This window comes from Magnolia sinica, chromosome 5 (genome assembly GCF_029962835.1).
Source record: "Magnolia sinica isolate HGM2019 chromosome 5, MsV1, whole genome shotgun sequence".
NCBI lineage: Eukaryota > Viridiplantae > Streptophyta > Magnoliopsida > Magnoliales > Magnoliaceae > Magnolia > Magnolia sinica.
The window spans coordinates 97,674,201-97,688,878 of NC_080577.1; positions in this window are offsets into that span (position 1 = coordinate 97,674,201).

Genomic DNA, 14,678 nt, shown 5'->3' on the forward strand with positions numbered 1-14,678 from the left:
GTCGGTTAGATTTGGGCCCTCTAGCCTTAAGTTTCAATGAATTTCCACAATGGCCCTCTAGGACTCTCATTGGCTTTGGGGCGGACCTAACACCCCCCTAGCCACCAAATTTGGTGGATAGGTGCCTCATGGTCTGATGAGAGGTCATATAAAATTTGGGAACAAACGGATGAACGAATATGAGATTTGAGTAAACGGTTCCGATCTTTAAATGGCCCTATGGGGCCCATTTCGTGGATTGGAGTGGTTCTGGTGGCCCTCTGGCCCTGAAACTTATAGGGCAGGTGCTTCATGATCCGATGAAAGGTCATGCAAAATTTGAAAATGATCGAAAATGGAGTTTGGTCGTACGGGTCTGATTTGCGATCAACGGTCACTGTACCACGATCTGGACCCAGATTTTGTGGGCGGGCATAGACAAATACATTAGACCTTTATCTTAAATTTGGAAGAAATCCAACGGCTGAAATGCCTGAAATCCCAGTTCTATTTACCATTGCCAGATTCCAATTCTTGCATTGGTGGGGTGCATTTGGCAAGTACCATATTCCAATTCTGGGTGTCCACTGGGTTTGTGGTCTGTGATGGACCACAAGCCCAGTGAGATCTTTAGTTCCCTAAATTTTTAGATTTTTCTAACCCTCCTCGGTAGCTGGGTGGTCGACACGGGTTGTCGTTAAGTGTAAACAGGCCATTTAGCTTGACTTCAGTTAGATCTTTGGGTCCAATGTGAGTGAATCATGGGGCTAAACTTGATGTTCAAATGATCGAGCAGATTCGTTGGCTTCCCACAAGTGATTAAACGGACTGGTGCGGTACTTTACTGGTTCCACCTGTATTTAACCTATCATTGAGTGTTAATGGTCATTAAGTGATGTTATAAGTTAATTAATAAAAAAAAAATTTAAGGATTTTTTTTTGAAAATCCAAAATAGTGAAAATCCAGGATGTTACAAAAAGAAAAACAGAGAGATTTCACCGATCACAAGGACGTGAAGTGCTGAGATGTCGAGTACACAATAGATCACCTCTACGAGCATAATCTCCCTTCCACAAGCTTCCTCTCTCTCTCACACCTTTGATAGTCATAAACCCTTTAGCAAACCCTTGCAAAGTTTTATGAAACCCTCTTGCATTGCCTAGAAAGCCCTAGGTACCTCCTATTTATAGTTTAGGAAACTCTCTTTCGCACCTCTTGCGAAACCACCTCAGATTTCCACAATCTGCACAAAATTCGGACTCAAATCTACGGAACCTCGACTGGTCGAAACTGTTTACTCGACTGGTCGAGCTGGTCTCTCGACTGGTCGAGCACTGTTCACTGAGCTCACTGGACTTTGAGTCGAGTGACCCTCAACTAGTCGAGCACTGTTCACTCGACCGGTCGAGCAGTGCTCTCGACTAGTCGAGCAGCGCGGTGATTCCATTGTTTGTAGCATTTGAACTGCACCACATCCCCTCTGACCTGAGGAGGAAAACCCCATCACTACCATTAAAAACTACTTAGGGTGTACCTTCATGTTTCCGTAGTGTTTATTTGCCATCCAATCTGTTGATAAGGTCACATAAGCCTACGTAAGCATGGATGAAGGGAAAAAAAACAAATATTAGCTTCATCCAGAACTTTTGTAGCTCGTTAATGGTCAATCACCACTGCTTCCTATAGTATGTTCCACCTGATTATTAAAACTGCTTCATGTTTTGGATAATAACTTAAAATGATATGGAAAAATAAATGCATAGGATGGATACAAAATAAATAGATCAAGGTGGGCCTCATGGTAAGGGCCGCACCATCTCAGGTGAGGCCGGTTTCTCACCTAATTGGTCCTGGTGAGGGTAGTGCCCAAATCCGCGCCCAAATTATACTGATTAGAACGTGGATTTCGGACGCGAATTGCGTCCTACCCCCGCATGTCTCCCACCGGGGACGGGTAGGAGTTTTTAGTCTCCACTGTGATGTATAGGTATTATCTACACCGTCCATCTATTTTTTTATATATCATTTTAGTGTACAAAAATAAAAATGAGGTAGATCAAAGTCTCAAGTGGACCACACCATAGGAAGCAGCATTGATAATGATTCTCACCATTGAAACGTTTCTAAGGCCCACCGTTATATTTATTTGCCATCAAAACTATTCATAAAGTTAAAAAGACCAGAATGAAGAGTTAAAACAAATATCACCTTCATCCAAAACTTCTATAACCCCGAGAAGTTTTTAATGGCAAGAGTTTAATCCCCATTTTCTATTCCACATTGGGCCTCTGATCTGCATCATTTTTTAGTTTATATCCTAAAATGATACTAAAAAAATAGATGGACAACGTGGATAAGACCTATACATCACGATAGCCACTAAAATCTCCTGCCCGTTCCCAGCTGGAGACGGACGAGGGTAGGACGCAATCAGCGTCCGGATTCCACTTCCTCTCGTAATAGTAACAATACGTGATAAAAGAGCGGGGAAACACGTATCGTTTAAACCTCCGTTGGGGAAACGGATTGGCTACTCCCCTTGCCACCAGCCCGGTGGCTAGTTGTCGGTGATCTGTGGACCCCACCATGATGTATGTGTCTCATCCATTCGGTTCATCCATTTTTACAGATCATTTTAGGGCTCGATCCCAAAAATGAGAGGGATATAAATCTCAAGTGGACCACACCATAGGAAAACAATAGCGATTGGATATCCACCATTAAAATCCTCCTAAGGACCACTGTACTGTTTATTTGACATACAATCTGTCGATTAGGTCATACAGGCCCAGATGAAGGGAAAAAACAAAAATCAGCTTGATACAAAACTTTTATGGCCCCCAAAAGTTTTTTAATGGTTGGTGCTCATTCAACACTGTTTCGTGTGACGTGGTACATTTGAGATTGTGATATAACTCGCTTGTGGTATTACATCATAAAATGATCTGGAAAAATAGATGGATAGCATGGATGAAACACATACATCATGGTGGGGCCCAAGAACACCGACCATCAGCCATTGGCTGGTGGCAGGGGGAGTACCCAATCCGTTCCCTCCGTCGGATCCACCGTCATGTTTATATTCTATCCAGAGAAATTTGTGACTGTACGACCCATTTATGGCCCATTCAGGAGACTACGCCCACTTCATTTTCCTTTGCGAGAATATGCCCCAGCTGTATGGATGACTTGCCAAAGGTCGAGAATGCCCCTACTTGTTCCTTCAAGCGGATAGGTGGAGCTTGAAGACGAGCGCTGACACTCCTCGAACTCCGAGTTATACGAACAGTTCAAAAGATATCAAAGTTATCTGCAAGAAACACTCTAGTGCATGGGAATGATCATGGTTTGAAGCGATTTTTGTACAACTCGGAATTCGAGGAGTGTCAGCGCTCGTCTTCGAGCACCACCTATCCGCTTGATGGAACAAGCAGGGGCATTTTCGACCTTTGGCAAGCCATCCGTATAGCTGGGGCGTATTCTCGCAAAGGAAAATGAGGTGGGCGTAGTCTCCTAAATGGGCCATAAATGGGTCGTACAGTCGCAAATTTCTCATTCTATCCATGCCGTTCATAAAGTCATTTCTGCTGAGATGAATTGAAAATATATATATATATGTATATATATATAATCTAAAACTTTATGGCCCACCAATGTCTCAGTTTCAGCGGTGAACGTTCAATCCTCACTCTTTGATTTTTGAATTTACCGACATCCATTGAATCGAAACCGTTGCTTTTGTCACTTTTTTTAAAGATAAAAATTGCTTATTTGCAGTTCTGTACATCGTCGATTTCAAGGCCAACATGGACACGTGTATAGTGAGATTCGAAACGATACGGTGAAGTCCTCTGTATCATAGCCATAGATTCATAATACGAATAGGGCAACCTTCCACCTGGCACGTGGCAGGATAGGCGGTGGATCAGGGCCATCCACCTGGTGGGCTCTGCCTTGATGATCCATGGTTTAATTTCTACAGTGATAGGACAATCCTAACCGTCTCTTCTGTGAACGTCACTCTTAAATATGTTTGTCACCTTCGATTTAAAGGCCACTAATCGGATACATGATACTATCCATCTTGAATTATTTTTTAACCATGGTCCATCCATGGTCCAATCCACTATATGTACGGTCCCGATCCACTGTTTACCCTGACACGTGGATGGTGGAAGGGATCTATGTTAGCATTTCCCTAGCGAGCAAACCTCACTCGAACATAAGCTTATCTTTTTGGAACAAATTAGGACGCGGATTTACTGCGAAAGCCTCTGGCATAAGTTCCTGCACAAGGATGCTAGGTGGGGCCCACTTCAATGTATGTGAGAAATCCATTCCATCCATCCATTTTTTGAGATCATCTTAGGACTTTCAACCAAAAATGAGGTGGATACAAAACTCAAGTGGTCACACGAGAGGGAAAATTGGGGAAGGAAATTACTACCGTTGAAACCTTCCTGGGCTCCACTTGATGTTTATATGCTATCCAAACCGTTTATAAGGTCATTTCCAATGGTATTAAGTGAAAACACCAAAAATATAGCCTGATACAAAACTTTTATGGCCATAAGAATGCTTCAAAGGTCCTCATTGAATTCCCACTCTTTCCTCTCATGTGGCCCACTTGAGTATTTTATACACCTAATTTTTGGTCGAACCTCCTAAAATTATCTCAACAAATGGATGGACGGAGTGGATTTCTCACAAAGATCTATGTGGGCCCCACTCAGCATCCCGAACTTCCTGCCTAAGGCTTTCCGGGAAATCCGCGTCCAATAAATTATATCATCCCTAAATAAACCACACCAGTATTAGAGGGTTTTGATGGGGTAGGGTGTGACCTTACCACAATACCCTGCGGAGACAGATTTGCACTCCCGGTTGTTCCTTGGAATGATCTGAACCGTTCATATTGTCATTACTACCATACAGAAGCTATGGTATTACAGTTATGCTTCATTGATATTCCTACCCATTGACTTTTGAATTGAATATGATCCGTTAGGTATTCATCTTCATACGCAACCATATATTTAACAAACGATTCTTGTGGTGGGCCATGTAGCATAGATTCCAGAAATTGAACGGTTCAGATCATCATTTAAGATGCATTCTATGTTTGAAACACGTCCCCACCGTTTGGTGGTAACATAGCACACTACTTATCAAAACCTTATTAGTGAAGCGTCATAGGTCCCATTTCCGGTTGAAATTTAAATTATTTAGAAAGATTTTCATTGCACTTTGTTGCCGTGGATTTTTTTATGAGAAATTTGCGACCGTACGACCCATTTATGGCCCATTTAGGAAACTACGCCCACCTCATTTTCCTTTGCGAGAATACGCCCCAGCTGTACGGAAGGCTTGCCAAAGGTCGAAAATGCCCCTGCTTGTTCCTTCAAGCGGATATGTGGTGCTAGAAGACGAGCGCTGACACTCCTCGAACTCCGAGTTATACGAACGGTTCAAAAGATATCAGAGTTACATGGGCCCCACAGTTACGTATTTATTATATCCACAACGTTCATCCATAGTTCGAGATCATTTCGGAGCATTATCAAAAAAAAAAAATCCTATCCAAAGATCAACTGGACCACACCACAGAGAGCAACGGGAAAATTGATTTTAACCTTAAAAATTTTGTAGGGCCCACCATAACATTTATTTTCCATCCAATATATTCATAATGACACAAAGACCTGGATGAAGAGGAAAAACAAATTTTGTAATGATCCAAAACTTCTGGGACCCTGAAAGGGTTTCAATGGTAGACGTTCAATCTTCCACTGCCTTTTACAGTGTGGTCCACTTGATAGCTAAATCTATCTTAATTTTCTTCCCAAGCGTTAGTACGAGTTCACCAAATAGATGGTCGGTTTGGATATAACACATACCTCATAAAAGGACCCACAAAGGCGGTGGAGATTACAACAGGGAAAAAAAAGAGCTGGTATCTATGGCTCGGAATATAACCGTAGCGATAACCGCAGCCAATGCTTTTTCAATATGTCTTCTACTATACATCGAAGGTCTTTCGATATGTACTTCGATATATCGAATGTCTTTCGATTAATCGGAAAAGGTTCAAAACTGTCCAGCAACTTTGCATAAAAAAATCCTGCAATTTTCGATTAATCGAAGTGTATTCGATATGTATCGAAGATATAGCTACAGATTATAGCTGTAGCCATAACTGTAGTCCGTAAAAGTCTATGTAAATTTTTTTATTTTTTTATTTTTTATTTTTTAGTTTTTATTTTTTACATGGAGAACTTTATTCTACCTACAATTTTCTCTAATACATATTTATATAAATATGTATATATAAGCATATAAAAAAAAAATCTCTCTTTTTTTCATTTATTTCTCTATTCATTCAACAAGAATATCTTATAAATCAAAATTAGTTACTTGCTGTACCCTATATGATTTTGGGGTAGGAGAAGATACTTTAGCCAACTAACCTAGTTATTTTCTAAGATTCCATCAGGTCGATGGTCGAAAATCCATTTCATTCACTTTGCGGTCAATTTCAATCAGTTCGTGGTCATTTTCATGCATTTCACCGTCAATTCCCTCCACTTCACAGACAATTCCATGCATTTCACGGTCATCCCAAACTATTTCGTGTTGATTCACGGTCGTTTCGAGGCATTCCGCGGTCAATTCCCTTCACTTCACGATCATTTGCATGCATTTCGCGCTCAAATCGCTTCAAACCATGATCATTCCTATGCACTTTACGGTCATCCCAAACAATTCCGTGTTGATTCACGGTCATTTCGAGGCATTTCGCAGTCAATTCCCTTCAGTTCACGGAATTGTTTGGGATGACCATGAAGTGCATGGGAATGATCATGGTTTGAAGCGATTTGACTGCGAAATGCATGCAAATGACCATGGAGTGAAGGGAATTGACCGCGAAATGCCTCGAAACGACCGTGAATCAACACAGAATTGTTTGGGACGACCGCGAAATGCATGGGAATGATCATGGTTTGAAGCGAATTGACTGCGAAATGCATGCAAATGACCGTGAAGTGAAGGGAATTGACCGCGAAATGCCTCGAAACGACCGTGAATCAACACGGAATTGTTTGGGATGACCGCGAAATGCATGGAAATGATCATGGTTTGAAGCGAATTGACCGCGAAATGCATGCAAATGACCGTGGAGTGAAGCGAATTGACCGCGAAATGCCTCGAAACGACCGTGAATCAACACGAAATTGTTTGGGATGACCGCGAAATGCATGGGAATGATCATGGTTTGAAGCGATTTGACTGCGAAATGCATGTAAATGACCGTGGAGTGAAGGGAATTGACCGCGAAATGCCTCGAAACGACCGTGAATCAACACGGAATTGTTTGGGACGACCGCGAAATGCATGGGAATGATCATGGTTTGAAGCGAATTGACCGCGAAATGCATGCAAATGACCGTGGAGTGAAGGAAATTGACCGCGAAATGCCTCGAAACGACCGTGAATCAACACGGAATTGTTTGGGATGACCGCGAAATGCATGAGAATGATCATGGTTTGAAGCAAATTGACCGCGAAATGCATGCAAATGACCGTGAAGTGAAGGGTAATGACCGCGAAATGCCTCGAAACGACCATGAATCAACACGGAATTGTTTGGGATGACTGTGAAATGCATGAGAATGATCATGGTTTGAAGCGATTTGACCGCAAAATGCATGCAAATGACCGTGCAACTTAAGAGACTAGAAGAAGCACACTATGAACACAACTTGAAAAACATGGAGTGTGTACCAACATGGGTGTGTACTAACAAGCTAACCTAAAAAAGTAAAATAATATATATATATATATATATATATATATATATATATATATATATATATATATATAAAATGAAAAAAACACATTAGAAAAAAAAACAGAAAAATTACACTTCGATATATCGAATAGAACACGATATATCGAAACTCTTCGATATAATCGAAACCTAATCGATTAATCGTAGAGTAAGTTGTCGATTATATCGAAATCTAGTCGATATAATATTAGTAAGTCATCCTTACAACCGACCGATATATCGACTATTATTCGATTGATCGAAAATAGTCACACACTGTCCAGCGACAAAATACTTTTTAAATTGTATTATCGATATAATCGAGTAGATGTCGATATATCGAGGTATCGATATATCGACTAGATTTCGATATATCGGAAATTGTCAGAAAATGTCCAGCGTCAAACTGCTTTTTTAGTGCAATTATCGATTATATCTCCGATATTTCGATATATCGAAGTAAGTATATATCGAGTAAATATCGATATATCGAAAATGTACCTCAATGGTCCAGCAACCAGAATCTTATTGACTGGGGAAGGGTTTCAAGTGGAGGAGATAGGCCACCATTCGCTGATCGAGAAACTCGATTTAAAAGAAGAAGAGGGAGGAGATGGTGATGGAATCGAGGGTATGTTGTTGTATGGGTCAATTGAGAATGATTGTCCATCATCATCGGCTAAAGAATCTCTATTGATCGAAGTGCTCAAAGAAGGATATGATAATGGACTGGAGGATGTGATATTGCATCTGGTAAACAATTCTGTGTTGATTCACGGTCATTTCGAGGCATTTCGCGGTTAATCCCCCTCACTTCACGGTCATTTGGATGCATTTCGCGGTCAAATCGCTTCAAACCATGATCATTCCTATGCATTTCGTGGTCATCCCAAACAATTCCGTGTTGATTCACGGTCGTTTCGAGGCATTTCGCGGTCAATTCCCTTCACTCCACGGTCAGTTGCATGTATTTCGCGGTCAATTCGCTTCAAACCATGATCATTCCCATGCACTTCACGGTCGTCCCAAACAATTCCGTGTTGATTCACGGTCGTTTCGAGGCATTTCGCGGTCAATTCGCTTCACTTCACGGTCATTTGCATACATTTCGCGGTCAATTCGCTTCAAACCATGATCATTCCCATGCATTTCCCGGTCCTTCCAAACAATTCCGTGTTGATTCACGGTCGTTTCGAGGCATTTCGCGGTCAATTCGCTTCACTCCAAGGTCATTTGCATGCATTTCGCGGTCAAATCGCTTCAAACCATGATCATTCCCATGCATTTCACAGTCATCCCAAACAATTCAGTGTTGATTCACGGTCGTTTCGAGGCATTTCGCGGTCAATTCCCTTCACTCCACGGTCAGTTGCATGCATTCCGCGGTCAATTCGCTTCAAACAATAATCATTCCCATGCATTTCCCGGTCCTTCCAAACAATTCCGTGTTGATTCACGGTCGTTTCGAGGCATTTCGCGGTCAATTCGCTTCACTCCAAGGTCATTTGCATGCATTTTGCGGTCAAATCGCTTCAAACCATGATCATTCCCATGCATTTCACAGTCATCCCAAACAATTCCGTGTTGATTCACGGTCGTTTCGAGGCATTTCGCGGTCAATTCCCTTCACTCCACGGTCAGTTGCATGCATTCCGCGGTCAATTCGCTTCAAACCATAATCATTCCCATGCATTTCGCGTTCATCCCAAACAATTCCGTGTTGATTCACGGTCGTTTCGAGGCATTTCGTGGTCAATTTCCTTCACTCCACGGTCAGTTGCATGCATTTCGCGGTCAATTTGATTCAAACCATGATCATTCCCATGTATTTCACTGTCATCCCAAACAATTCCGTGTTGATTCACGGTCGTTTCGAGGCATTTCGCGGTCAATTCGCTTCACTCCACGGTCAGTTGCATGCATTTCGCCGTCAATTCGCTTCAAACCATGATCATTCCCATGCATTTCACTGTCATCCCAAACAATTCCGTGTTGATTCACGGTCATTTCGAGGCATTTCGCGGTCAATTCCCTTCACTCCACGGTCAGTTGCATGTATTTCGCGGTCAATTCGCTTCAAACCATGATCATTCCCATGCACTTCACGGTCGTCCCAAACAATTCCGTGTTTATTCACGGTCGTTTCGAGGCATTTCGCGGTCAATTCGCTTCACTTCACGGTCATTTGCATACATTTCGCGGTCAATTCGCTTCAAACCATGATCATTCCCATGCATTTCCCGGTCCTTCCAAACAATTCCGTGTTGATTCACGGTCGTTTCGAGGCATTTCGCGGTCAATTCGCTTCACTCCAAGGTCATTTGCATGCATTTCGCGGTCAAATCGCTTCAAACTATGATCATTCCCATGCATTTCACAGTCATCCCAAACAATTCAGTGTTGATTCACGGTCGTTTCGAGGCATTTCGCGGTCAATTCTCTTCACTCCACGGTCAGTTGCATGCATTCCGCGGTCAATTCGCTTCAAACAATAATCATTCCCATGCATTTCCCGGTCCTTCCAAACAATTCCGTGTTGATTCACGGTCGTTTCGAGGCATTTCGCGGTCAATTCGCTTCACTCCAAGGTCATTTGCATGCATTTCGCGGTCAAATCGCTTCAAACCATGATCATTCCCATGCATTTCACAGTCATCCCAAACAATTCCGTGTTGATTCACGGTCGTTTCGAGGCATTTCGCGGTCAATTCCCTTCACTCCACGGTCAGTTGCATGCATTCCGCGGTCAATTCGCTTCAAACCATAATCATTCCCATGCATTTCGCGTTCATCCCAAACAATTCCGTGTTGATTCACGGTCGTTTCGAGGCATTTCGTGGTCAATTTCCTTCACTCCACGGTCAGTTGCATGCATTTCGCGGTCAATTTGATTCAAACCATGATCATTCCCATGTATTTCACTGTCATCCCAAACAATTCCGTGTTGATTCACGGTCGTTTCAAGGCATTTCGCGGTCAATTCGCTTCACTCCACGGTCAGTTGCATGCATTTCGCCGTCAATTCGCTTCAAACCATGATCATTCCCATGCATTTCACTGTCATCCCAAACAATTCCGTGTTGATTCACGGTCGTTTTGAGGCATTTCGCGGTCAATTCGCTTCACTCCACGGTCAGTTGCATGCATTTCGCGGTCAATTCGCTTCAAACCATGATCATTCCCATGCATTTCACGGTCGTCCCAAACAATTTCGTGTTGATTCACGGTCGTTTCGAGGCATTTCGCGGTCAATTCCCTTCACTTCACGGTCATTTGCATGCATTTCGTGCTCAAATCGCATCAATTCATGATCATTCCCGTGCACCTCATGGTCATCCCAAACAATTCCATGTTGATTCACGGTCGTTTCGAGGCATTTCGCGGTCAATTCTCTTCACTTCACGGTCAGTTGCATTTTGCGAATGATCGTGAAGTGAAGGGAATTGACCGCGAAATGCCTCAAAACGACCGTCAATCAACACGAAATAGTTTGGGATGACCGTGAAATGCATGGAATTGTCCGTGAAGTGGAGGGAATTGACGGTGAAATGCATGGAAATGACCACGAACTAATTGAAATTGACCGCAAAGTGAATGAAATGGATTTTCGACCATCGACCTAATGGAATCTTAGAAAATAACTAGGTTAGTTGGCTAAAGTATCTTCTCCTACCCCAAAATCATATAGGGTACATCAAGTAACTAATTTTGGTTTATAAGATATTCTTGTTGAATGAATAGAGAAATAAATGAAAAAAAGAGAGAATTTTTTTTAATATGCTTATATATACATATTTATATAAATATGTATTAGAGAAAATTGTAGGTAGAATAAAGTTCTCCATCTAAAAAATAAAAAATAAAAAAATAAAAAATTTTGCATAGACTTTTACGGACTACAGTTATGGCTACAGCTATAATCTGTAACTATATCTTCGATACATATCGAATACACTTCGATTAATCGAAAATTGCAGGATTTTTTATGCAAAGTTGCTGGACAGTTTTGGACCTTTTCCGATTAATCGAAAGACATTCGATATATCGAAGTACATATCGAAAGACCTTCGATGTATAGTAGAGGACATATTGAAAAAGCATTGGCTTCGGTTATCGCTACGGTTATAATCCGTAGCCATAGATACCAGCTCTTTTTTTTCCCTGTTGTAATCCCCACCGCCTTTGTAGGTCCTTTTATGAGGTATGTGTTATATCCAAACCGTCCATCTATTTGGCGAACTCGTACTAACACTTGGGAAGAAAAATAAGATAGATTTAGCTATCAAGTGGACCACACTGTAAAAGGCAGTGGAAGATTGAACGTCTACCATTGAAACCCTTTTAGGGGTCCCAGAAGTTTTGGATCATTACAAAATTTGTTTTTCCTCTTCATCCAGGTCTTTGTGACGTTACGAATATATTGGATGGAAAATAAATGTTATGGTGGGCCCTACAAAACTTTTAACGGTTAAAATCAATTTTCCCGTTGCTATTTGTGGTGTGGTCCAGCTGGTCTTTGGATAGGAATTTTTTTTTTTTTTTTGATAATGCTCCGAAATGATCTCGAACTATGGATGAACGCTGTGGATATAATAAATACGTAACCGTGGGGCCCATGTAACTCTGGTATCTTTTGAACCGTTCGTACAACTCGGAGTTCGAGGAGTGTCAGCGCTCGTCTTCTAGCACCACATATCCGCTTGAAGGAACAAGCAGGGGCATTTTCGACCTTTGGCAAGTCTTCCGTACAGCTGGGGCGTATTCTCGCAAAGGAAAATGAGGCGGGCGTCGTTTCCTAAATGGGCCATAAATGGGTCGTACAGTCGCAAATTTCTCATTTTTTTATTTTTATTTCTTTTTTAAAGAAATGATAGAATACAAGCAGTTTTCTTCCCTCTAATTTGTTAAACGTATAGAAAATCGAATCCTTGAATAAGGTGGACCACACAATGATGATTCTCTGATATAAAAATCAATTCTATTAACTTATCGAGCATGGCACAATATCGAAATCGATGAATAGCCAATGGTCTGACTTGATGTACTGATATGGCCAATTCAATTAGTGGATTGGTATTATTTTCATATCAGGTGATCATCATGGTGTGGGACATATTTTTCACGGATTGGATATTCTACAAATAACATATGTTGGTGGTAAAAGATAAAGAGTTGTACCATAAGTTCAAATGCATCTGCTGTATTTTATCATTTCTCTTCTACTCTCACAACCTTGAAGACTCCTTTTGACGACGGTAGATCACATTTTGTCTTACACGCGGCAAAAGTGTATACGTGCGGCCAAACGTGTTCAGGATATAATCCATTTCCGGAAAGAAAATGGATGGTTATAAAAAAGAATTAACCGATTTTCCATTACCATTGATATCTTCTGGAGGGTACGGGTCTAATCAGTGTTAATCTTTTGTACATGGTCCAACTATGATAGGGCCCACCTAATGAACGGTTCAGATCTCTAATCTAGTGTTCTGTTTCGGCTTTTCATAAAATAATGATAAATTTCATTTGGGTTACGAAAAACCAAAGGGCAGTTCAGTCATTTCATAAATGTTAAGGCCAACCTGCAATCATTTAAGAACATGCCATCGATCCTTTCGCTATCTGGTCATACGGTCAACACGCCACGAAGAAAAACGGACGCCGATTAGATACTGATGTTGAGTAGCGAGTCGGCTACTGAAGTGACGCCACCAAGTTCCATGGGCCCTCTATGATGTATGTGTTATATCTACCGAGTTCATTCATTTTTAGATATTATTTTAGAGTATGGACCGAAGAACAAGGCAAATAAAAATCTGTAGTAAACCCCACCAAAGAAAACAGCGGAGAGAGTGATTCCAACCCTTGAAACTATCCTAAGGCCCATCATAATATTTATTTGAAATTCAACTTGTTCAAAAGTTAATAAAGACATAAAAGAAGTGAAAACACAAATATGAGCTTGATCTAAAACTTTTAAAAAGTTTTCAACGGAAGCTCACTGTCCCACTGTTTTCTGTGATAAGGTCTACTGGAGCTGTCGATTTAACTCGTTTTTTGTACATTGCTTTAAAATGATCTCTCCGAATAGTTGGAAGGTGTGGACGCAAAACATACATCACGGTGGGGCATAGAATTTGCTGACGTCACTTCAATAGCTAGTTAACCTGTCAATAGCTAATGCGCGCCCAAGAAAAACTTTGAAAGGATGGAAAGGGCCCGAGTCCCGGCTGGACGCGGATTAGCCTGACAGAAGCGAGACTTGCTACTGACGTGATGTGAGTACGTTACTGTGAGCCCCACAATGATTTATGTTTTGTATCCACACCGTCCATGCATTTTTGAGAAATCATTTTATAGGATGACGCAAAGAGACAGATCCAAAGCTTAAGTGGATCCCACTAAAGAAAACAGTGGGGATTGAACGACTACCCTTAAAAACATATTGAGGCCACATAAGTTTTCGATCAAGCTGATATTTGTGTTTTCCCCTAGTCCATGTCTTTTTTAACTTATAAACAGGTTGGATCTCAAATAAACAGCATGGTGGGCCCTATAAAGGTTTCAATAGTGGTTGTGACTGTCCTACTGTTTTCTCTGGTGGGGTCCACTTGAGCTTTGGATCTACTCATTATTTGGTTCATGCCCTAAAATTAATGATCTCAACAAATGTATGAACGGTGTGGATACAACACATACATCATGGTGGGCCCACATAACGTGGTGACATCACTTCAGTAGCGGCTGTCAGGTTCGGTGGATCCCTGACTGTGGGGACCACACTTGATGTATTTAACTTACCAACTATTCATCTGTTTTTTCAGCTCATTCCAGGGGTTGAACCTAAAAATGAATCATATCCAAAGCTCA